The following is a 26,806-nucleotide window of genomic DNA, read 5'->3' as shown; positions in this document are numbered from 1 at the left end:
TCACTTAGTATTTTATTCTTTTGTATAAATCTGGATAACCTACTGGGCCATATTTGTCAAGATGCAGGAACAATATCATTAACTTATATTTGTGGTAAGCACAGGGGTTAGCATATAAAAGTATATGTATTTTTGAAATAATGACCTCACAGGCAATTATCAATATGCCATTGAAGTACCCATGAAATCATTAGTCATTGAGAGCATTAACAAATTAATTTCTCCTCATTCAGGAGTTTTGCTGTTCATGGAAAGATCTTTCATTCTCAATTCTTGAGATTATCTCAGTGGTCTTTTGTGACTTATATTTGTTTAGAAGGACATGATATTTTCACAAATATAGTCATATAACTCAAATTTTTCAATGTACTATTCAATATAAAGTATCTAGAATATTATTTCTAGATATAATTTGTAAATACTGTTTAGTTCTGTCATTTTAATTTTTATTAAATTTTAATTTTAATTAAACTATTTAAATTTTCCCACGGGAAACAAAAATTCTTATATGTGTTGGGTGCTAAATTACAGTGGCTCCCTTTTCTCATCATCTGTACTAAAACTGATTGTAATGTAAATTTCACCTTTAGGAGAGATAATGATTAGGAGAAATGCACTTCTGATTATTCAGAGAAAATCAATTGAGAAATCAATGAAATAAATATAAATAAAAATCAACATGCTTTGTATAAACCAAGAGTTATAAATTCCTTCTAAGTATAGTAATGTTAAATAATTTATCCATACTTAGTAAATTAACCAAAAGTAAATATTGAGACAGGCTTTTATAACATGCATTTGGCAATTCTGTCCTAAAAAATACCAAACACTTGAAGAGAATTAAAATACTCTTAGTATTCAAAGCTGCAGAATGTCAAAGTACTAAATATTGGAATCAGTGTTCTAATTATTTACTAGAAATAAACTTTCTAGTAAATTAAGAGTTATTAAGAGTTTTCCCCCTGATAGCTCAAGATTCCGCATTGCCCAAATAACATGATTATCATGATCAGTTTTCTTAGGGTTCTACGAGAGGTTAAATGTTATTAGAAATATGGCTAGGAAATAAAAGATAATGTTGTATATCATATTTTTGTTATTGACTTATTTCCTAAAAGATGAGGAAAGGATTCTGGAAAAATATAGGATAGGCATACTGTTTTCTACAAAAACTGGTAAGACAGCAAAATCAAAGATAAACAGACAACATCTAAAACAAAATGTCCCCATAAATTCTTATATTTGGCTGCCAGTGTTCCTTATAATCTAATTATAGGTAGTGCAAAGGGCATGAGATTCATTAGGGTTTGATGATACCAGATATGTCTGGTCCACACAGATTATCAAAATGAACCACCAAAAGCTACCTACCAAGACAGAGTCCTGCCCAACACTGGAGAAGCTGCTGGGAGGAAAATCCAGATTGACTAGGACTAGATCAATAACACAGAAGAAAAAGAAATTCCAATTAAAAGTGGAATGGTGGTAGAGTTTGGTGGAGTGGTTAAGATGCCAATATTTTATATCAGTGTGCTTGAGTTTGAATCTAGAGACTCTGTTTATGATTCTAGGTTCCTGATCATGTGTACCCCGAGAGGTAGGGAGTGAGGGTTCAAATACTAGAGTCCCTGCTACCCATATGGGAGACAGAACTGAATTCCAGGCTTTTGGCTTTGGCTTGGTTCAGTCCTTGCTGTTGTGCATATCTCGGAGGAACAGCAATGGAGCATATCTCTCTGTTTGCCTCTCTCTCTGTCATTCAAATAAAATGAAAATAGAAAATGAAATTTTAAAAAATGGTGTAAGAGTAGAAGCATATCCTAGAAAGTGTGAAGATATATTATTTGTTCTTGCCTTTCAAAATAGAGAGCTCTGGAGTTCTGAATCTAGAACACTTGGGTAGTATAATAGGATTGCCCACACAAAGGTATTATAAGACAAAAGAGATGGGGCAGAATAGCTGCCTTACAAATGATGAAAACATGCCAGAAATATACATGATAGGAGTTCTAGAAGAGGAAAACCAAAGCAATGGACAGAATACTAAACCTTGTAATTTTTTTAAAGATGCATGATTGATACTGTGCACTGAATGAGTACATCATGTCTCTGAAAAAACTCAACCAAGAACAGCTGTTGATGAGATATACTATAGCAAAATTATGAGCCTTTAATAGTTTTAAAGCTAAAAATTAAATAATAATACTAATAATTTTGGGGGATAGCCAAACAAAAAATCATTTATAAGGAAAAGAAATTCAATTATCAAACTCTTTGATAGTAACATTTCCCTCAGAAGAAAATGGAATACCCTTTTAAAACATTCAAAGGAAGAATCATGTGACCCATGGATTTTATATCCAGCTAAAATAATCTTCAACAAGGCAATAGGCAAACTATTATGGAGACATAAGAACTCAGGAAATATTGTTCACTTATACTTTTACTGAATAATCTCTAAGAGAATAAGTTTTAGGCAAGCAAATACTCATAAGATATTGGCTAAGTACTGATGAGTGATTAATGAGTAGGATGTTCTTTAGAAAAACTCTAGCAAATAAGGTAAAATAGCATACTTTTTCAAATCCTTAGTGAATTAATGGATCTCAGTAATTATCATCAGTAATGAATAACAGCTTATCTCCTGATTAAAAAAAATGCAATGTCACCTATTGAAGTGGTCTTCCCTGCCCCTCAGTGAATCAGATCAAGCCTTCAGACATAGCCATCAATTTACAGGAAAAACAAGGCTCGGATGAACATGCTTAACATGGATGCATGACTGCATCCACAGGGATGCAGTCAGCAAAATGCAGACTGTAGAACTCACATAGGATAAATGACCCTTAGTTTCAACAAAAATTCTAAGGGGGAAAATAGGAGAAAAATCCATAGGCAAATAAATTAATAAATTGCTTATATTGCAAATATATTTATATTCCAAAAGTTAATTTTGATGTTGGTCACACATACAGACTGTTATAACACATGCTCACATAAGAAAAATAGGAAAATATGAACACTGGCTGGCTGTTTGATTTTTTTTAAGCAAGTATGTGACAATGTACTTGCTACTTAGAAGTTATCATTAATGTTTATGCCAGTAACAACTCTTATTATGATTTAAAACAAATAACTTTGTCTTTTAGAAATAGACATTGAAATATTTACAGATAAATAATATGATGCCTGATATTTCTATCACATAAATTATGGAACACATGGGGGTTATACATAAAACGAAGTTGAGTGCATAGTGATCATTGCTGGATCTAAATTCCTTATTCTATACCCACTATAGTTGTTTAAATTTGAATTTAAAACATAAAAGCTTTTTAAAAAATGCAGTGAAGGATAACCTATTTTGATTAATTGAAGAGTTCTTGTTGATTTTTTTAGGGGATGGGCAAACTAAAATAAAATTGCCTAGTTTAACATATGAGGAAAGTCCAGTCTATACTGCCTGTTGCATTCATTGATAAGATTGTGGAATTTACAAAAAACCGATCCTTCAAACTTATAGTTCCTATAGAACTTTATCATTTGACAATTCTAGTTTGTCAACTTTGATACTGTACATGAAACATGGTTGAAAAGCTTCAATATGCTGTAGAAAATTCAGTATCCGTTGACCTTGGTTTTAATTTTGCCTCTAGGTGGGGACTCTTTCCAACCTGGGACAAATTGTTTAATCATTCTAAACCTCAGTTTCATCATCTATATAGTGAAAGAGTTGAACTTTCCTTCTCTACTATTAAGACAACAACAAACTCTAAGCTGGGTTTCTATTTTTTTTCCTGGACATTTGATTCTGGTGAAAAATTACTAGCAATTTTCTAAAATCATAGAAGTAGGTTTTAAAGTAATGTCTAAACCTCGAAGTCTTAGGCCAAGTGATTCTTCGAAATGGAAGAGCAGTTTGCTAGGAAACATAATTTTGAATTAGAGGATAGGGAAAACATAACTCAATTTTAATGGGAAAGATCTGAAGATTGTGATAGATCCCAGGAAGGAGCCAAGTGGTACTATTATGGAAAACTCAAGCTTAAGAAGATAACCCAAGGTGCACAAATAACCGTAGCAAAGAGAAATCATGAGGTAACTCAGACACTTGATTTAGCATTGCACCAATTCTGCCTAGTTTATTATTAGGTAATTTAGGCCAAATGCAGTGTACTTGAGGATTATCCCAAAGACAGACATTAAAGTGTTGAAAGGGTTACAGCATAAGGCAAGGCTAATGAACTAAGCTCATTTGGCTCATGGAATGCTAGAGTGGAGGGAAGCTGTAATAACAATCTTCAAATAGGCCAAGAAATATTATCCAGATGAAGATAAGGAGTTGTTTTAGTCAGCTGGGTAGAGTCAGGGCTCATATTACAGAAGAAAGAATTATAGTTAGACTTAGGAAAAACTTCCTGGCACCTGGGAAACTGGAAATGCTGCTTCCAATGCTGGATCCAAAAGCACAGGGAACAAGACTATGTTAAGATGATTTTACTGTGGCATTCTTGAAGTTGTAAGGATAAGCAAATGATGAATATCTAGTGATTTATGTTCAAATCTCATAGATGTGGGTAAAACTAAATTGCTTTGGTGTAGACTACAGATACAAATCTGGCAGACATAGATCAAGCTTCATTTCCTTCTCTGATTCTTTCAATTTCCTGCTTCCTTGAACTGTCATAATCAACAACATCAAAAAATTCTTATTAAGCTCTAGGTGCACGAGTTATATGACAGCCCACAACCAATGGGAAAAATATAATCTCTGTCCTCTTCAGTGTTTAGTCCTTCTCCCCAAGGGGGGAAAAACTGCAATGTGGGAAGGCTGGTTTATTGTTTTGGTTGCTGATTTAGCTTTGTAATCCCCTTTCTATTGCTGTACTCTCTAAGCTTCCTTTATGACAAGAAGGTGAGAAAGAGAGGAAGTTGTATTTTATATGAATTATGTGTTGGGAGAGAATTAACAATAGTACAGAGGAGGAGAGGAGAGTTAGAATTAGGGTAAGAGATAAAATTACCATAACAGAAGGAGGAAGGGTAAATAATAGGAGTTAGTATTAAGAAATGAAGAAAGACCAACTCTAGCTCCATTCAGTAGGTCAAGAAACATTTATCTAGGGTTAGGAGTACAATGGCAAAGAGAGCAGTCACAGTTCTAGCCCTTACAGTGACTATATCTAATTGATCATAACTACTGGCGTAACCCAGGGAATCACAACTTTAGGGGTCAGATAGGACTACCAGCTCCTGCTTTGAAAGTTATTACTAGGAAACTCTGACTTCAGTATTAGTATTTGTTGTATAATACACTGAAATCTATTTTATGTGTAAAACTTGAATGGCATTAGTGATCTGATTTGCAGACTGGATTAACATATAGCATAAAAATGCTTCCAACTAAGGAAATCGTTATTAATATGAACTTTGACTCTGCTGACCTCTCTGCTACTTTGCTGTTTTTTTGAGTACTTGTCTTTGCCACCAACCCTGATTCCCATCAGCAGCAGTATGCTGATGAAAGAGGAAAGAAGAGGCAAATTCTTAAAGAGATAGTACACATGATATAAATACAATTGTTAAATGTGTTCAACATATAGTTTTTAAACCTCAGCTGAAGATGTCTGGAAAGTGGTCAAAATATATTTTTAAAAGATAATCATGGTGGCTTTGTGGGGAGAAGAGTTGTTCAATTAAATGAAAGATTTTATATTTTCATTTCTATTTTCTCACTCTTTTGGGGTTTAATCTCTAAGCATTATGCATTAAGATGAAAATTCTCCCTTTCCACATTTTGGACACTGAATAATAGTGTTCTTATCATTTGAGTGTTGGTGTCCCACAAAATTCATATGTTGGAAACTTTAATACCCAGCGTGATAGTTGTAAGAAGTGAGACCTTTCAGGAAGAATGCATATGAATGGGATTAGGACCCTTATAAAAGAGATTGAGGGGCCAGCACTGTGGTGTAGCAGGTAAAGCCGCCTACTGCCTGTGGTGCCAGCATCCCATATTGATGCCGATTTGAATCCAGACAGCTCCACTTCTGAACCAGCTCTCTGCTGTGGCCTGGGAAGGCAGTAGAAAACGGACCCTGCACCCTCATGGGGACCCAGAGGACACTTCTGGATCCTGGCTTCAGATGATTTGGGCTCTGGCCAGTACGGCCATTTGGAGAGTTAACCATCAGATGGAGGACATCTCTCTCTCTCTCTCTCTCTCTCTCTCTCTATCTCTATCTCTATCTCTATCTCTATCTCTATCTCTCTGCCTTCCAAATAATATAAATCTTAAAAAAAAAAAGAGAGAGAGATTGAAGGAGCTGTCTTATTGCTTCCACTACATGAGAACTTAGCAAGAAGGCAATGTTGGTGAAAACAGGGCCTTCATCAGACACCAAGCGTGCAGGCATCTTGATCTTAGACTTCCCAGCCTTCAGAACTATAAGCAATATATTTCTTTTGTTTATAAATTATTCAGTATAAAGTATTTTGTTATATTGACCTGAATGGACTAAGATAACCAAATTTTTAACTTGGTATTTTCCATAATGTGATTTTTTTTTATTTGGAAGTAATTTTTTGGCTTATAGTTTATTTTTTATAACCCTCCTTGTTCCAAAAGGATTTTTGGCTTCCTAGTAAGTTATATTTCTCTACGAAAAGTCTGATTAGACATATGTTTTAAATAATGCATTGAGAACAAAACCTTAGTGAGAACCATTTCTGAAAAATTAAATTTAAATAAATAGGAAAAATGATTTGGTTTATAAAAATTTTACTTTATAACAAATTATTCAGCAGTTCTGGAAATTATTGGTTGTATAAAGTTATTTCACACATATGGCATGGATAAGAATAAAGAAAAATCTATGCACGATATCTTTTAGGTCATTAGTTGAATGCGCACTGAGACTACCATTTCTAACCAGAGAGATCAGGAATGAGGCATTTTCTGAACATTTTCATAGTAATACAATTAAGAAGTTAATTTAATTAGCCTTATTTTCCATGTGGGATCCAAAATCAGGATAAGATCATGTGGAAGAACACACATCTCAAGGCATTAGAAATGCATTTTTCCACCCTGTGCCATTAGAACAAAGCATAGCTACTAATATCAGATGAATCACAATTCCTTTCTTAGTTCTCCAAAAGAGCCATCACATATATGATTCATTAATTTCAGTTTCAAATGATTTCAATACAGCCTTGAAAGAATTGTGAGTCATTATGGTCTCTAACTTAGTGATTTTATATCTCATTTTCTATAAAAAATATTCAGGGCCGCTGCTCTGGCGCAGTGGGTTAAAGTCCTGACAAGAGCCTTGGATGATTGCTGACATCATAAATAAGAGTGTCAATTGTTAAATCAACAACGCGAGTCACTGTGCACTTACTTCCCATGTAGGATCTCTGTCCTTAATGTGTTGTACTATGAAAATTAATGGTAAAACCAATATTCAAATAATACTTTATACTTTGTGTGTCTGTGTGGGTGCAATCTGTTGAAATCTTTACTTAGTATATACTAAGTTGATCTTCTATATATAAAGATAATTAAAAATGAATCTTAATGAAGAATGGGATGGGAGAGGGAGTAGGAGATGGGATGGTTTGCGGGTGGGACGGTGGTTATGGGCGGGGGGAACCACTATAATCCAAAAGTTGTACTTTTGAAATTTATATTTATTAAATAAAAGTTTTCTAAAAAAATAAATAAAATAAAGCCCTGGCCTGAAGTGCTGGCATCCCATATGGGCGCTGGTTCTATTCCCGGCTGCTCCTCTTCCGATCCAGTTCTCTGCTATGGCCTGGGAAAGCAGCAGAGGATGGCCCAAGTCCTTGGGGCCCTACACCCATGAGGGAGACCCAGAAGAAGCTCCTGGCTTCGGATCAGTTCAGCTCCAGCCGTTGTGGCCATCTGGGGAGTGAACCAGCAGATGGAAGACCTCTCTCTCTGTCTCTATCTCTCTCTGTAACTTTGTCTTTCAAAATAAATAAAATCTTAAAAAAAAAGAAAATCTTCAAGATAACAGGTTATTTCCTCCTGTCTCTGAAAATGTATGGTACTTCTGATTTTCAAAGGATTAAGTAAAGTAGTGAAGCCCCCAAACTCACTATACACCTAAATGACATACCACAGTGAACTTCTAAACATACTCGGTTGTGAGCAAAGAAATTCTGTTAATTAGATTGAAAAAACTACTGTTGGGACTGAATTTAATATTTATAATTGACAACTATTGGTTTTAACTGCCTTTTTATTTTTTTAAAGATTTATTTACTTATTTAAAAGTCAGAATTGCAGATAGGGAGGGAGGGAAAGATAGAGAGATTGAGAGATTGAGATCTTCCATCTACTGACTCTCTCCCACAATGGCAGGGGCTGGGCCAGGCCAAAGCCAGTAGCTAGGAGCTTCTTCCCTGTCTCCGACATGGGTTCAGGGGCCCAAGCACTTGGGACATCTTCTACTGCTTTCCTAGGCACATTTGCAGGGAGCTGGATGGAAAGTGGAGCAGCCAGGTCTGGAGCTGGTACCCATATTGGATACCTGCATTGCAGAGAGAGGCTTAACCCACTGTGCCACAGCACAAGCCCCAAGTATCTTTCTACTTATTATTTTTAAGAGAAATAGCTCTAAAATTTGTCATCTCAATAGATTTATTTATTTGTCTTGCATCTACTGCCGGAATCAAAGGTTGGCAGACTTATCCTGTGAAATGTGACAATAAATATTTTAGGCTTAGGGCCATATGAACTCTGTTGCAGCTACTTGACACTAATGGTCTATCATGTAAAGCAGTGATAGAGAATAGAAATGAATATGTGGCTGTTTTTCAATAAAACTTCATTAGAAAAGCAATCAGGCTGAAATTTGGTCCATTGGGCAATTGTTTGTCAGCTATAGTCCATTGCGCTGTAGTTTGCTGACAGTATCCATAAACAATGGGGAGGGGCCAGTGCTGTGGCATAAAAGGCTAAGCCGCCTCCTGCAGTGCCGGCATCCCATGTGGGCACCAGTTCAAATCCCAGCTGCTTCACTTCCAATCCAGCTCCCTGCTAATATGCTTGGGAAAGCAGCAAGTGCTTGGGCCCCTGCACCCAAGTGGGAGGCGCAGAGGAAGCTCCTGGCTTCTGGCTTTGGCCTGGTGCAGCCCCAGCTGTTGCAGCCAACTGGAGAGTGAATAAGCAGATAGAACACCTCTCTCTTTTTCTCTGCCTCTCCTCTCTCTGTGTAACTCTGACTTTCAAATAAATAAATAAATAAATAAATAAATAAATCTTTAAAAAACACCATAAACAATGGGGAATACAGCAGATGCTATATGTAAAGTTTAATCAAGGAGAAAAAACAAAATACTTTTAAATGAATTATTACAAATATTTATAGTTTTATCAAAGGAATTCAGAGAATTTGAAATTTTAATCCTAATTTAACATCAAATTAATCCTACAATTTTATTTTTTACTCAATTTTTTTCCTACAATTTGCTTTTATCCTGCAATTGTTTTATTTTTACCACTCACTTAATTTACTTTTTTCACTGTAACTTCAGAGAATAAAACTTGACTTTGTACAATACCATACCAGTATGAAAAACCCCAAGTAGTTCAATTTATAGAATTATCAGTTATTTTCTCCTCACATTTTGGTAAACTAAGGTCAAAAAAGAAAAGTGCTATAATAACTGAGGTTAAATCATAATATCAGAGCTAGGAAATCACAAAATAAACAAGTCCCTCACAACAATAAAATAAAGTAGAGAAATAAATTTAGGGATCAACACTAAAATGTTAACAGTTTGAGACATTTAGCAGCAAAATATCGCTAGCTCTTTAGAAGAGAGTTAAAGATCATGAAAATGCATACAGACATACAAGATTTAAACATCATTCTTCTTATTGGCGCTGTCACAAGCCAAGACTCAAATTCCCTCCAGAAAGCAGATGCCAAAAAAGACAAGGCTGTTTCCTGTAATGCCCTCTGGCGCTATTTGAATCAGTGATTTCTACAGCAGTTGGTCACTGCACATTCTACTAGCCTGCCCTTATGGCAATCCTGTGGTTTTATCTCACAGTATATGCTTCAAATTTTTTATGCATGAGCACTTGTTCATTGCACTATGTTCTAGAACTTACATATACCCCTATATATGTCATTGTTTTTGAAAAAGTAGAATCTGTTCCCTCACTGTACCATGGGGAAAATACACAATTGCATACATATTTGTTGTCAGGCAGATTTTAACTGTTTCATACTCTCTTAATCATTGATTTTGCAAATCTGCCCACTGACAACTGGTTGATTCACTTTCACATTCAGACTGGCTCGAACTTCATGTTCTGTTTTTCCCCCCTACTTCTGACTTTAGTCAAAACACTAAAACTTGTTGTTCATGTAATTAGGCTAACAAACGTACTGAGTGCCAGGTCCTATGAAAAGAAATAGGGAAAAAGATGTAGTCTCTCATAAGGCATACACTGAGTTTGGAAGAAGATAAGTAAAATTAATTCTTAAAGCATTATATAATATTGAAGCACTTCAGAGTGAGAGCTAACTCTGACCTCTTTAGGAAGACAGAAAGATTTGATGGTGAGCTGAATCTTGAAGAACACACAGAACTTTTGCAGGCACAAAAGGAGGGAAAAAGTATTCCAAGTAGAGTAAGGTACGGCGGAGTGTGAGTGCATGGAGCATTCTGGGAACTATGAGTCATTCAGTGTGTCCAAAGTGAAGGTTCAGGAAGACTGTTGTGGCTAACTCATTGAGTTGGAGAGATGAGCCTGGGTCACATTGTACTTTGTTCTATAAGTCAAAGGGTTCCACTGAGGAATTTTAAGAAGAAATGTGGCATGATCTGATTTGCATTATAAAAAGATCACAAAAGGGGAATTAATTGGACCCATGCAAGTCTGAAGCCAGGGGAACAGGTGAAAGCACCTCAAGGCAGTAGTAGTGTAAGTGGAGGGAAAATGGACCCAAACAGAATTCTTACTTTGGCCTTACTATTTCACCATGTGCCAACCACAAGACTTTATGTTTGTAAAGCCCTCACATCAATCATGTAAGGAGGGTGTTGAATGAAGCTATAAGTACCTCATTTTACAGGTGGAGACATCAATTTTAATTAAGCATTTTTTTTCAGGCTCAAGAGATGAAAATGAAGATATTTGGACTCACATCTCTGTGAACCCAAGCTCACTTTAGAAAATTTTGGGACACATTACATCCTTGACATGGAAGGCAGGAAATATAGGAATATTAGTAAAGATAGAATGATCAGTAATATCAAGTGTTATAACAAAAACAGAAATAAAAGAAAGACCTGAACAATTTTAAAGGCTTAGGTAGTCATGGATGACATTAGAGGACAGTAGTAACTGTAAGGTAAGGAGATCTGAAGTCAGATATCACAGGGAAGAGAAATGAAGGAGAAGTGAGAGAGTGTATAAACCTCATGGCACTAGGCAACAATGTAAATGAAGTGATTCTAAATATCCTGTGACTTCCCAATTGCTCTCTCTGATTATGCCTCACTATGCAACAACTCAATATAAAGGAATTGAACCATGGCAAAATAGTATCTTTCAAATAGTAGATGCTCTCTAAATATTTGTTGAATAATGCTCATTCTTAGCACTGATTCTAAAGAGAAACTAGAAATATTTAAGGCCTGTGTTCTGGACATAGATCTGTTGATGATGTCCAGTCCCAGGAGAAGTATATACTCACTATTCTGCTCAAAGAATCTCGTAATTCCCTTCAAAAGTGGGAGAAAATGTCAGTAAGAGGAAAATATGAAGTCAGAGTCTACTTGAGGTTGGAGACAAAGGTCTCCTGGTTCCCACTCAAATGCTTCCAGACACTGTGATCCCAAACCCTTCTGCTCCAACAGTAAATTTTTTTTTTTTTTGCCTTCCCTGTTCCTCTTCCCTAATATAGAGCTTATGGACCAACTGTGTTAATAGCTTTTGTAGGCCTACAGTTTCTTTCATTCATCCTACATGCAAACTGGAACTTAATTCCCAACATTACTCAGCATTCATTCATTCATTTGATAAATGTTAGGCATCTGTGTGGCAACAATGTTGCTTTTGGTATTGTAAGAACAGCAAACTGCAGCATGTTTCCCACCTTCACAGAGATGAGTCTACTTTTAAGGATTTCTCACCTACTTGGTGTTACATTAACTTGATTTTTACAGCAACTTGGTGTTACAACATCCCTACATCAGACTTGCAGTCTTCCTCCAAGTAGCTGACCAAATGCTCACTGCTCTATTTGTAGCTTGGCCCAAATTCTCAAGCATCACTGAAGAGAAACGGTGGGGTCATATTTTCCATTTAAGTTTATAGGCCTCTTCCTTCCTCTTTCAGATATCTCTTTGCTATGCCTTAGTGGTTTTTTTTGGTTGGCAAATCTGACTTGTTTGCTTTGTCTCCAAGTCTCAGGCTCAGATGATTTAGCTGGGTGGAGAGGACCCAATCTGTTCTCTATTCCTATTGTAGATGATGATGAAATTTCCCCCATGTAAATATCATTAATTCATCACTTGTGTTCAGTAGGAAATCCACTGAGAACCCTAACCTAATTTTGTACCTCACACCAAAGAAAAGTCTTCATAGTCACATCTGTACTATAATTAAATATATGGAAAACATTTTCTATCTGAAGAAATTGATATAATGTCATAAATCATATTATTTATACTGGTTCTATGCACCATTTTAAAAAGAAACTATAAGGAGTTTTTGTTTCTTTTTGATTCCTGGTTACCAGGAAGGAAATATTCTGAATCTATTTGGAGAAATACACAAAAGGTAGATGATTTAGTCTACTCTGCTAATTTAAGCTTGTCTTGAGAGACTGTGTCATTATCATTGAAGGAATGTAATAAAAAATGCTTTCCTTGAGTGTAAGAAAAAAGATGGTTAAAGAGTATAGAACTGAAGGGAAATTAGGGATTAAGAAATTCAGATGGCTTAATTTTAGAAATGAAGAAACTGAAGCTAGGAAGGAGGAGGTTGTTATTTAAAGATAGGTGTTAGGGCATAGTTTCTATTTCTGTTTTTTGCGCTACCACTGCGTACATCATGAAATCTTAATGCAGTGTCCATATGTGTGTGTACAGATTGTATATATCAGATTCATGAATAAGATTAAGAACTACTGTTTGAGACTACTGAATTCAGAGATTTGATTTTGATGAAAATGCCTTATGTGAAATGCTAAAATGTACGTATGGATTTTGCTAACTGTGTGCATGGGAAAATCAAAAGAGCAAAGCTCTTTGAAAGTTTATAGTGAAATGCAGCAACAGGAAACTTTTTGGATCTTGTTAACTCTTTTTTTTTTTTTTTTTTTTTTTTACAGGCAGAGTGGACAGTGAGAGAGAGAGAGAGAGAGAGACAGAGAAAGGTCTTTCTTTTGCCATTGGTTCACCCTCCAATGGCTGCCACGGCAGGCGCACTGTGCTGATCCGATGGCAGGAGCCAGGTGCTTCTCCTGGTCTGCCATGGGGTGCAGGGCCCAAGCACTTGGGCCATCCTCCACTGCACTCCCGGGCCACAGCAGAGGGCTGGCCTGGAAGAGGGACAACCGGGACAGAATCCGGCGCCCCGACCAGGACTAGAACCTGGTGTGCCGGCGCCGCAAGGCGGAGGATTAGCCTAGTGAGCCGCTGCGCCGGCTGGACCTTGTTAACTCTTATTTTAAGGATACACAGAGTGGGAAATTCTTGAACAGAAATGGTCCCTCCCATTAACCTGCCCATTAGGAATTCATTTAGCTAACCAAACTTGTCTTTCAAATTGATTGTAATTAGTTTACCAGATTGCTTCTCTGTCTCTAAGATCTGCAATAAATAAGTAAATAGAAGTTTGATTTCAGGCAGGGAGGAGTACTTCTCAGAAGGGCAGGCAGGAAGTCAGCTGTGAGTATCCAGAACACTAGGAGAGAGAGGTAGAGATGACTAAAAAAGTGCCAAAAATTTCTAGTTTTCAATGCTTAAACTTAACCACTTAAAACCAGATGGAGAGCACATAAATACTACATGGTATGTGTGAGCTCTTAGGTAGACTGTGCTCCTGGGACAGTAAGAAGATTCAGCTTTGAACAATGACACTCCTGCATGTTGGAAAGGCAACAAACTCACTGAGAATTAGGGTGAAAGTTCATGGGCACATGGGCAAATGAACCTATGAGAAAAAAATGCCTGAAACAAATGTCAGTTCCTGCCTCTCCCCAATAAACAATCTGCGTTGGAAGTAACCAGAGGTCATTATGAAGCTTAGGAAATATACATGGCATTTGAAAGAAATGAAATTCAAGAGTGCATTGAGGTTGTGCTTCCATTCAAAAGACAGTTTAGAATGGATTGGCTGGACTAATATCCCAGACTTCAACTATGCCACTTATTAGATGGAATTGACTGGTGCTTTTTCAGATTTTTTTTTCTTTAATTGGCTGATCAATTCAGTGAATAGTGATGTTGTTTTGCGTACCTGTAGAAATACTCAAATATAAAAATTGGTTTCATACACATTTATTAGTTATGTAATTGAGCAAGTTACTAAGCTTTTTAAGCCTCAGTTTTACCATCTGTGAAATGGTGATAAGAACAGTCTTGACCATTAGGTTGTCATTAGGATTAAATGAGATATGCAAGCAAGCCCTTAAACAGCATCTGGCACAGGGAAAGTACTCAGTGTTAGCCATCACATTCTGCCAAGGTGACCTATTCTTGCACTTGAACTAGAATGCTCATGGATTGGTTGACTTGAAAGTCAAGAACAGGTGGAAGAGGAGATGATTTGAAGGTATCCAGTAGCTCTGGTTCTCCAGATTTCCTCCTCCCTGCGCTGGCTTCTGCGTCTGACCTGTGGGCCTCTACCCACCTTGCCCTCCTTCTGTCTTCAGTGTTCTGACAGTGGTTAGCATGACAAAGCCCGTTTCTGGTCTTCCATAACCCCAACTTTCCTTCCAATTCTCTATTTGGATTGCAGCAACTCTGCCCTTGAGTTAATGTGTGCTTAAAACCCCCATTCTCCTTTGCGTAGGGAAAATGGTACAGTGAATTCTAAGTAGGTGAAGGTTTCAAAATGATTCAGTTGCCACCTGATAGCCTGACCTCATTCTTTTGTTTTGTGAAGAGCAATATGTGAATTATATTCATTGGCATTCATTTTGTAAAAAAATTTGTATGTGTCTCCTTTTCAAACGTTTACCACAGGCATATTACCATTTTTACACTCAAAAACAGCTACATATGCAACTATGATCATATTATCCTTCCGTTTAAAATCCAACTTGTCCTTTGTATCCTAGCTCCCACCCTAATGAAAACTGGATGAAAAAGAATGGGCCACTGTTATAGATTTCCTTATGTTTCTTTATGATGATACAGTTGCTGTCTGACTTCTTGGAAACCCAGGAAACAGAATGTTGGAGCCCCAAGTTATATTTTCCCAGTTAACATCTGGGGCCTAATTGAGGGCAAAGATCAAATCTTAAAGTATTTAATGTTTATTGTTTATAAACCCAGATTCTCATCCGATGTAGTTCTGTGAGAATTTCCGCAAGGGAGTTTTCTAAATTCTTTCACAGATTTCCCAATGGGAATTCTCACAGAGTTATATAGGATGAGAATCTGGCCTTCTTAGACTTTATGATATGTTTGGGGAGGGGAGTGAGAGCTCGGTTAATTTATTTTTATTTTCTGCTATTTTTCTGGGGAATGTTATACTTTTTGAATCAAGTTTTTATGTTTTAAAATTCCAAAGGCTCCTGAATAACCAAGGATTAAAGACCACAGTGTTGTTTAGTAGCATAAAACTTGAATTTTTACATGTGGTTTAAGAAGGTAATTCCTAAACTTTTAAAAGTTGATATTTTCTTTTGTACGAATCCTACAGTTAGAAAACCTGGCATGAAGTACAATATTTAATTGGAATTTAGATTTAAAAGCCTTTGATTAATGATGAGTCCACATTTACAAGGAATTTTTATCAGGAAAACTCTACACAGAACAGCTGTAAATAGTCTAACTATGTTAATTTGACAGGCAAATTAAAATATGGTGTAACAGTGTGAAAGATAATACAGCATGTTTTCCAAAAAGGTCAAAGCACCAACACTGCTGAATAAAATGGCACTCTTGTTCTGCAAGACTCTTGAAGGCCAGCTCCTGAAATATGAGCCATAGCCCTTTCAATGTCTATGTTATTATGACAATGCCAAGAACTTCAGCCATAACTTCAATATCTAGCCCAGACAATAGGAACAAAAACGTGCATTTAAAATGTTCTTCAATTTTATTTCATAAAATTTCAAGCCCAGGATGTCAGCAAATTATTGTCTCTGGGATATTTATGATTTTTGCTTTATTTGTTGTCCATGTGTAATCATTTTATGTACTGGAGAAGTCTTTTTAAGATGCAGATATGCATAGTGATTTATGTGACAGTGTTGACATTCCTGCCTTACTTTATATTTACATAAATAATGACTCACTTTCCCTTTCCAAGTTAGTGATCTGAAATAGATTTCTATGGAATCTTAAAATAGAAAAAAAATCAACATAAATGAAGCCAAGGTTTAGTAACCATTTGGTGAGTTAAGAAAGGAAATAGGTTTTGTCTTTTTTTTTTTTTTATATCTTGGTATAGATGCAACAGTAAGCAGCTATGTTTTGGCCTTGATGAAATTAAATTTTCAACACTATTTTAAAAATTGTATACCTATGTATGTTAAATGTTTTCATAGGTTATCTCATTTGCTTCTTTCAACAACCCTGGTAAGTAGAGGTAATTAATCCTAATTTAGAGTTAGGGAGATACAGTCTCAGATGTAAAATGACTTTTTCCAGGTCACTTGACTGATACATGGCACATCTGGGATGTGAATCCAACCCTGACTCCTAACACTGGACTCTGCTCCCTATAACACAGCACAAAATGTAAGTAGAGCATATTAGATAGTTTAGAAAGCATGCATTGTTAATCCATCATATTGTGCTTTACCTGTAAATACTCCATCATCATGTTACTGAAATAGCAGTGTTTCCTCAGATTTGGCCATACAAAATGGCAATGTTTGCTTCATCAAAGGCTTATAAAATATGACATAAGGAAACCTGTAAATGAAGGCTGAAATGGCTCTCATTTGAGATAAGAATCAAACACACACTCCCTTTTTTCTCTTTCCCATTAGCAAGGCTGTCATGGAGTTACATAATCAGTCCAAGCAGTCAGGATGTTAACTTGGTTAAACAACTGCATCTACTAATAATTCTTGAGCACTCTTGGGGTATGTGTGTATACAATGAAGTATAAACTACACATGGTGTTTATGTTCCTGGGAAAAGAAGTCTTCCCAAATGTTACAGAGAACTCTAGGGGTTACAGATTGAGGCAGATAATCAGTAGAATCCCTGGGAAGGATCCTTTATTGAAAGGACTGTGTTTTCAAGCACACTCTGGACATCCCCTTAAAAGAAATTTTGTAAATGACTTTGAGAGGCTGGCCTACTCTTTCCTGCTTTCTCTTGCTGATCTCCAATTTCAGCAGAGTTGCTGAATCACACCACTGGCCAACCTAGAGGCAGCATCAGGATTAGAGAGGCCCAGATTCCTTAAGGCTCCCTCTAAGTCTAAGAGGACCTTAGCTTGTTTGCTGAAGTCTACTGCAGTAGACTTAAGATGGCTTAAGAGGGGGTATGAGCAGCCTGATCCCACTCACAGACATACTATCTAAATACACACAGTGCCGTGCTATGCAAATGGCATTCCATAGAGGTCTTCATTCCAAGTAAACTGCTGCTTCTAAAATGTCTAAATCCAGAACTGGCTCTGGCCAATATGGACCAGGAACATAATGCAGGAAGTGTGTCTTAGAGATCATTCATATCGCCATTGCCAGAAAGCACATGCAACTGGTCTGTCAGGTGCCAGTCATCTAAGACTTGATCAGCCTTCTGACCATCCGGACTCATGGAGAAGAAAAGAGGAAAATCAGACTTGGGCTACACTTTCTTTTTCCAAGCCCTTGTCTTTATTTTCCAGATTTAATTCCTGTTCTTTCTTACTCTTGCATTTTAGAAGATGTAGCAGTCAGAGAAAAGAAATAAAAATATTTATGTTCTAAAAAAACTCTACAAGTTCCAAATTTTGAATAGTGTTTTCCTTTTCCTTGTGGTTTCTTTCTACTGTACATGTGCCACTTAATAAATAAAAAAAATTAGTGGATTTAGGGTCAGGGGGCCCAAATTGGCCCAAGGTTTTAGTTTATGAGGTTTTAGTTTCTGTGGCCACTATTTCATCACTTGTAAAATGATAGTTTAAACAAACTATATAATTAGTTTTTGTGTGAATTAAATGAGATCATTAATACCCTGCAGAAGGCCTAGTAAATAGCAGGCACTTGTAGAGTCAATACGATTATTTTGGGGGCTGGCATTGTGGTGCAATGAACTAGGCTGCTACTTGTAATGCTGACATTCCATATTAGAGCCCTGGTTCAATCCTGGCTGCTCCACTTCTGATCTAGCTTCCTGCTATGTGTCTAGGAAGGCAGCAGAATATGGCCCAAGTACTTTGCCTCCTGTCACCCATGTGGAGAGTTGAATAGAGTTTGGGTTTCTGGCTTCAGCCTGGAGCAGTGCCCTAGCTGTTGCAGTCATTTGGGGGAGTAAACCAGCAAATGGAAGATCTCTCTCTCTCTCTCACTCTGCCTTTCAAGTAATTAAAATACTATTATTATTATTACACATATCATATAAAACCATATCTTACTTTTTGGTCATCAAAGTGCCACATAAATTATTAAAACTTATAGACCATTAAATATAAAGTTAGATAATGCTAACTGATTTTCAATACAATTACATTAGCTTATTGTATATTCTACTCTAAACCTGATGGTTTAAAACAGCATAAATTTATTTTCTTCGCTGTTCTGGAAACCAGAGTCTCTAGGGGGAATATATTCTCTACCTCTTCTAGTTTCTGACAGTGGTTGGCTTTCTTGGCTTGTGCATCACTCTACTCTCTGCTGGTTATTCTGTTGCTTTCTTTTCTGTGTGTCCCTTCTAAGGACATTCATCATTGTATTTAGGGCCCACCTGGATAATCCAGGATGATCTCATCATCTTAGGACCTTTACCTAATTATATCTACGAAAACCATTTTTGTAAGGAAAGTAACAGTCGTGGGATCCAGAAATTAAGTTGTGTACACGTTTGGGGAAGAGACACCATTCAACCTACTACAATAGCAGTTTGAGTTTAGCCATCAATGCCATGCTTAAAATACAAGGGTGAGTGACTTTGGCTATGTTTTGGAAAGTTACTTGTATCTAAGCACATCAACCAAGTGCCTTGCTACTCTCAATCTGTTTGAGTCTAAGCTGGCAACCCTCAAACTGGCAGTCTCAGGTAAAGCCCAGCATGTGGTCCACTCTGTCCCTGTGATATCAGTAAACTCATGGAAGAATACCCACTTCTGATGACGAAGGTGCCAGTTTCTTGGTGGACCAGAAGGCTGCAGCAATAAGTCCACTGTTATCTCCAAACCTAACAACAACTTGGAGAGGAAACCAAACACTAACTCCTCCTTTCTGTCAAAGGTCTTCCCTTTTCTTGCTTACTGGGTTTCAGTAAGACAGGAAGCATTCTTCATACTGCTGGTGACATTTTACCCATATCTTAGGATTCTTTGTGCTTTGTGCTTTTTGTACAAAGCCCTACTCACAGAAGAAAAAGAAGCTGCTCTTCATTTACCTCTTGGAGGAAAAAAATAGCCTTTAATCACACTAGCCAACATTATCAGTTAAGGATTCAACATATTGATGGTTACTCAATCTTTAATAGGAAGTCACCTGTCATGGCCTTGTCTTGTGCACTCTCCAGATAGTCTCAATATCTTCACTGGTACGTTCCTTTTCATTGCCATCTCCTTAGTCTGTACTGTCCACACAAGTCTGGACTTACAAAGTGGTCTCCAAATTACATCACTTGCCTCTAATCACTCTCCTTTCTAATTCATATTGTATCATATATTGGATTCATCTTTCCAAAATACCCTTTTACCTCATTACACATGTGATCAGTCGAGATCCTGTGATGGCTGTCTTACTGCCTAAAAAAGGAATCCTAATTTCTTTAAAAAAAAAAAATACTTATTTACTGACCTAATTTATTTGAAAGGCAGAGAGACACAAAAAACAGAGATATCCCATCCACTTATTTACTTCTCAAATACCTGTAACAGCCAAGGCTGGACCAGGCTGAAGCCAGGAGGTAGGAAATCAATCTGTGTCTCCCATGTGGTGGCTGAGATTCAACTATTTGAAGTGTTATTTGCTGCCACCTAGGGTGTACATTAGCAGGAATCTGGGTTGGAGCAGAGCTTGGACTTCAACAAAGGCACTTCAATGTGGGATTGTAGGTATCTGAAGCTGTCTTAACACTGTGCTAAATGCTTATACCAGGAGTTTCAATTTCTTCTTCTTTTATTTTTTTTAAGATTTATTTGTTTATTTCAAAGAGTTACAGAGAGAGAAGGAAAGACAGAAGAGAGAGATGTTCCATTTGCTGGTTCATTTCCCAGATGGTAGCAATGGCCTTGCCCAGCCAGGTGGAAGCTAGGAGCTTATCTGGATCTCCCATGTGGGTGGCAGGGGGCCAAGCACTCTGGCCATCTTCCGCTACTGTGCCAACACATGAGCAGAGGGCTAGATTGGATGTGGGGCAGCTAGGATATGAACTGTTGCCCATATGGGATTCTGTTGTTGCAGGTGGCAACAAAACCTGCTACTCCACAACACTGGCCCAGGAGTACAAATTCTTAGCTTGGTATCTATGCTCCATATAACCAAGATATAACATACTGTTCCTGCTTTTTTTATTTTTCCCTGCCCCAGCCAGTTTAATCCATTGATATATTCCAACTATGTTTTCTCTGACCTTTACTGCTGGTCATTCTTCAACCTAGAACATTCTTTATCTTCCACCCATCCTCCTTTAAGAAGGTTCTCACAAAAGCCCATACATCATTGTTTTCTTTACTGCTCATTAAACAAAGGCATGCCTTATTATAATCCATCTTTGATGTACATGTCTTGACTTGGTTCCTCAAGGTTGCTATTTTTTTTTAAATCTTTTTCCAGGCCTAACACATTTACTGTCCTTATTTTTTAATAAAGCTTCTGGAGGGAGATGTTCTGTCTTTATTTCACTAACTTCTGTTCTGTTTAAACATTAAAAGATAGCTCCAAATAGTCAAGATAGCATTCCTATAGGGAGAGTAAGAATTCACTGTCCTTTGATACCTCATCTTGTTTTCTGCCAAAAATTATTCAATGTACTTGTTTTTAAATGCATCTTATATTGAAGAATGGTGGATATGAACTAGACGATAGAAAAAAAGTTTTCAGGAATTAAATTTTATCTACCATCTCAAAACCAAATAGAAAGTCACTAAAAAGATAGTTGGCCTTTTCGGTGTTTCCTTAAAGGAATGAGAATTTGAGTTTTTTGATGGCCTAAATTTCCTTCACTGGGATTTCTGCTTTTGAAGTGTGCTCCTTTCTTATTTTCTCATCCAAGTACCTGGAAATTCTGAGGCTTAACTAATTTCAGCATAGTTAATGTGTTCTGTAATTGTGACTAAACCTTGGAACATTCATCTGATCTTGGGTTTGAAAGTGTTTCTTTTTCAAAATTTGACATTCACTAAGTGAGAAACTTGAAAGAAATCACACAAAAGACAGGATTTAAAAAAAAGACAAAGGAAGAAATTATTTACTTTTTTGTTGCTTTTATATAATAATTTCCACTTTCCAATTACGTGTCTTTTATAAAGACAAAGCTTCAGAATGAAAAGAACCATGGTGATGAATCCAAAATAACGGAATATTAGTTCTGTTTTTAGCAAAGACATTCTATTCTCTTCATGCTTCCAAACATTTTCCATGAAATCTATTTTCTGTTTTTCCATAATAACACTGTTAATGACCCTGAGTTGTAAAAAGACAGCATGATTAATTTTGCCTTGGATGGCATATATGTTGCACATATGCTGACACATGACTGGTCAGCATTTTCCCTATCTCTTATATCATTAGGACATGCTATATTTATTGGGACCCAAGAGTATTATTAATAGACACTGGTACAGCCAGTGCTCTGAACACTTCTTTAGAAACTCATTTCTTGGAAATGGACAGAGACTGACTTTGTTAAGGTTAATTATGTAGCAATCACCACATCTGAAGGAACAATGACTTTGAATAAGGGGAGAGATTCTGAGTTTATAAGTTTAAGCATTTCCTGAAACTAGAACTGCTTATAATTATAATAGATTTAATGAATACAACTATTTTAAAGTGAAACATTTATGCAAATACTTAAAAAGCTACAGATTAATGAATGATTGCACTGGCAATCTTAGCATTTATCTGCTAAAGTTGTTGGCCAGTCTATTTTCAATCAATAGGACTATGTATTGGTATTGCATGTTTTCCTCAAGTCCTTAGGGGGACTTGTGTATTCTTGTTGGGACAGTAGTTGTGCCTCCTACCCCTGGAAATACTCTCAGCTATCCCTTATAGGGCAACATAGGGTCCATAGCACAGCCTAGTATAATGGTCAAGAGCATGGGTTCTCAAGCCAGACTACTGGGTTTTAATCTGGCTCAGTCACTCTCTAAATGTGTGAGCTGGGCCCAGTTATCTGTCCTTCTTGTGTCAGTTTTTCCATAGGCCCTGCAAAACCTTCTCTTTCCACCCCGGTTCCCCTGCCCCTCTTCATTCTTCCTTCCTCTGTTACATTTTCCTTCATAGCTCTTCTTACCACTGGGCATTATATGTATGTACTCGTTTGTTCACTTTCTGATTCCTTTCACTGGAATTGAAGGTCCCTGAAAGCTGAGACTTTGTCTTGGTCATTCAACACATATAATATGGGGGTACTTCTAAAACTTCATACAAGATGTAATTAAAAGTTTTTTTGTGCCAAAATTTTTGCAACCCATGCATATGATGAACCTTCAAAAATTTCATTGAAAATGATGAGACAAAGGTTGTAAACAACCACTGAATCTCAAAATATCAATTTCACTCATACACTTTACATTTTTTTGTAATCTATTAGTTACCACAGGTCAGGGATAAGTTTTTTTTCTTCTTATTCCTATTTCTTGAATTCTTTACTTAGTGTAGGGTTAATCTTATGACTATAAAATAAACCAAAAGTAGATCATTATAAAAATTAAAATATTAAGAAAGGGAGGAGGAGAGGTGGTAAGTATCACTATGCTACTAAGTCTGTATATATGAAATGTATGAAATTTGTTCACCTTAAAATACACCTTGAAAAATAAAAATGCATAGTATCAAAAAACTATAAAAAGGTCAAAAACTATGCAGAAATGGCAAAAATTTTTACACCAAAATAAATTTACTTTTTAATTCCATTTCCCATAAACTTTTTGAAGCATCTTTATAGTGCCTGGCACATACCAAGTACATCTATTTGTTGGCAGAATAATGAATGAATGAGTGGAAAATGGAGATGGAGGTTGAATGTGTAAAATGTCAGTTCTCTGTGATGCTTCTGGAAGACTGGCAGTCCATCACTGAAATAAAGGAAATAATCTAGGAATGGGAAGAAAAGGAGATCGACTAGTATAGAGGGCTAGATAGCTTTAACATCATTTTCTGGAAGTGTGTGGACAGTGAGTCTCTCAGCTGCAGATCATAAGACAAGCAGTGTGCCAAAGTGAACTGAAGCAGAGGCTAGTTAGAGGAGATGGCTCTCTGCCCAGCTGATGACTTGAGGCATCCCACACCAATCCTAAAGTGTTCTGTCATATCATAAAACAAATGGGACACTATTCTCCTTTGTAGATATACAATCAAAGGCAATTCTTAATAGGGTAGTGAGTGTAGGAAACTGCTGATCTAGTCTTTATGCAACGCTCAAACATTCATATTACTCAGGTAGTAGTATTCACAAAATAGGTTTTAAAACTTTTAATGCATGAATGCAGAATAAGGAAAATGCATGGGGCCAGATGCTCCTGGCCCCTGGAAAAGAGGAAGTAGCCAATGTCAAAGACAACTTTGGCTCTTGGCACAAGATGTGCTGTCATTTTAACTGCTTTGAGATTTGAAGCAATGGTGGGTAATGCTGTTTTTATTCCTTCATCTGAATTTTAACAGGATTTATCTGTTTACTTATTTATTTGAATGGCAAAGTGACAGACAGGGAGAGACCTTCCATCCTGGTTCACTCCTCAAATGTTCACAACAGCCAGGTCTGGGCCAGGCAAAAGCCAGGAGGCCAGGAACTCCATTCTGGTCTCCCACATAGGTGGCAGGGGCAGAAGTACTTGGGCCACCCCCTACTGCCTTCTCAGGTACATTAGAAGGAAGCTGGATTAGAAGTGGAGAAGCTGGGCCTCCAACTGGCACTCTGATATGGGATGCCATCACACTAAGCAGCAGCTTAACTGGCTGTATCACAAATCTGGACCATCATCTGTCTGAAAAAGACTCATTCACCATAATTTAACATATTTAACAATAAATTACATGTCCTTCCAACATGTTGCTCATTTATGATTTCTTATTTTGCTTTTGATTTGGTATACACTGGAATACTCAAAATGCTCAAAAATATAGCTACACACTGTAAATTTGTGTGATATCCACATGACACTCATTAGTACCATGTTCCTGAAAGGTTTCAAGAGAAAGGAGGGAACTGTTCATATAACACTTACCCCCGTCTATGCCTTCCCCACATATTGTCAGAACAGATGGCAGAGATGCATTAGTTGTCTCATGTTTTGTTTTGAAATGTTTCATTGTAAAATAAACAATTCTGCAGTAGAGGTTTTATTTGTTAGTTCATGAAACTAGACTTAAAGTTAAATGCTCTTACCTTACTCCACCCCTGCCAAAGCACAAGTGAAACAAAAAGATGCATCAAACCAAATAAAAAGAAAAGGATAAAGTGAAAACGAACAAATACAGCTGAACTCTAGTGGCAGCTTACACCTTGTACTGGAGAACATACAGTCTTCCTATTAACCTACCAATTAAAACAGCTTTATATTTCCTTGTACTATCCTAAAGGTGGTTAAGAGCAAGTCACTGTTTTTAAAGAATTATTCATTGATTACTGTACCAAGTTTGAGAAACAAAGCTAAGTACAGAAGTATAATATCAGTCACTGTTCTCAAGGGATTTGAAATCTGGTTAGGACTTTGTCTTGTAAAATGGTAACTAAAAATACCAAATAGTGTGTGTTGTGACAGCTTATCGGTTTAGACGACAATTTCCATAAGCAGTCAGAAGACAGTGAAATGACTTACACTTAGAGAAGGAAATGCTCATGTGAGGTATGAACTGAAGATTCTGATAAGTGGAACAGGAGGGAAAGACCTTCCAAAAAGAATGGGCGATAAAGGAAACAGCAGGCACAGAGACAGGAAATGATAAGGTGGTTTTAGGGCAGGCAAGCAATAAGCTATGTGAGGAATGATGAAACTTGTGTAGAAATCAGAATATGATACATGAGAATATCCCTGAAATTAAAAGTTCAGGACTTTTAATAGAAAACTAACTTGGAAATTTACTCTGCTGCAGAAGGCAGGACTAGGATACTATACTCTAAATGTGACTTCATTCATTCATTCATGGGGCAGTTTACTGTCACTGCTAAAGTATATTGCAATGAGGATATGGTTCGTTGCCCTTAGGAAAATAGCAGTTTAACATGAAGCACGAAGAAGTACATGTGAACTGAAAGTCATAGCTCTGTCAAAGTTGAGGCACCTTTGGAAACTCATTGAAATCTGTCTCAATGAAACAGCCTCATTGAAGAGGAAGAAACAATTGAAATCTGGGAGGGACTCATCATCACTCATCAGCATTTTTAATACTGTGACATAGGATGATTGTTTTGACAACTTATGAGGGCTCTACCTTGTATAAAGAAAACAGAACCCCCTCTTTCTTTTACAATTAGAGAAAAGAAGAGGAAGAGATTAAGGGTAAAAAAATCTTCACAATAGGAAGTGAGGATCCCTGAGTAAATGCTTTCAGAAGAGAAAAAAAAAAAAAGAATATATTTTGTTCCTCCCAATTGCCAGCATTTAATCACAGCCAGAACTCATAGATCACATGTCACTTGCATCTAACATTGTTCTAGGTGATTTTAATATATTGAGTCAATGATCACAACAGCCAATGAGACAGGTAATAATATTATCCCTTTTTGTATTATATATCCTTTTTCATACCCAGTGGTTAAAGTTGGCCAAGGCACCAAAGTCAGTACGTGGATGCACCAGGATTCACACTGGACCCTGTTCCTAACCAACATGCTGCACAATTTTCTCTTATGTGGGAAGATGCTATGGGATATTGGTGGTTCAGGGGAAGAAAGACATTAAATAGAGGTCAGTTAAATTGAAGAAAAGTTAGAATGGGAGGAGCAAATTGATGCAAAGAACCTACATGTTTTCATTGTATAACATTGTAGTTAGAGTAAATGTACACTTGAAGTAAGTGTCTAATACTGATGGAGCATCCCTGTACGCCTGGTAGGCCTCACAGGTACCATTATCATCCTCATTTACAAAAAGAAAATTGAAGAGATTTAAATGGAGATGGACTTATTTGATCTCTACCACAATTCACACAATTGGCAAGAACCAGAGTATCTCACTAATCTTTATCATCACAGTAAATATTGATTGAACCTACAATTACCTCAAGGTGACCAGCCTTGT

At 36.8% G+C, this 26,806-nt stretch overlaps 1 protein-coding gene across 11 annotated transcripts in view; it reads right to left on the bottom strand.

Moving 5' to 3' along the window:
- The window catches only part of RNLS (renalase, FAD dependent amine oxidase), a 306,577-nt gene that overhangs the window by 99,458 nt on the left and 180,313 nt on the right, over positions 1-26,806 (bottom strand). The window lies entirely within an intron of this gene.

This window comes from Oryctolagus cuniculus, chromosome 15 (genome assembly GCF_964237555.1).
Source record: "Oryctolagus cuniculus chromosome 15, mOryCun1.1, whole genome shotgun sequence".
Taxonomy (NCBI): domain Eukaryota; kingdom Metazoa; phylum Chordata; class Mammalia; order Lagomorpha; family Leporidae; genus Oryctolagus; species Oryctolagus cuniculus.
The sequence above is the reverse complement of the archived record's forward strand: the minus strand, read 5'-3'. Positions and strand labels throughout refer to the sequence as shown.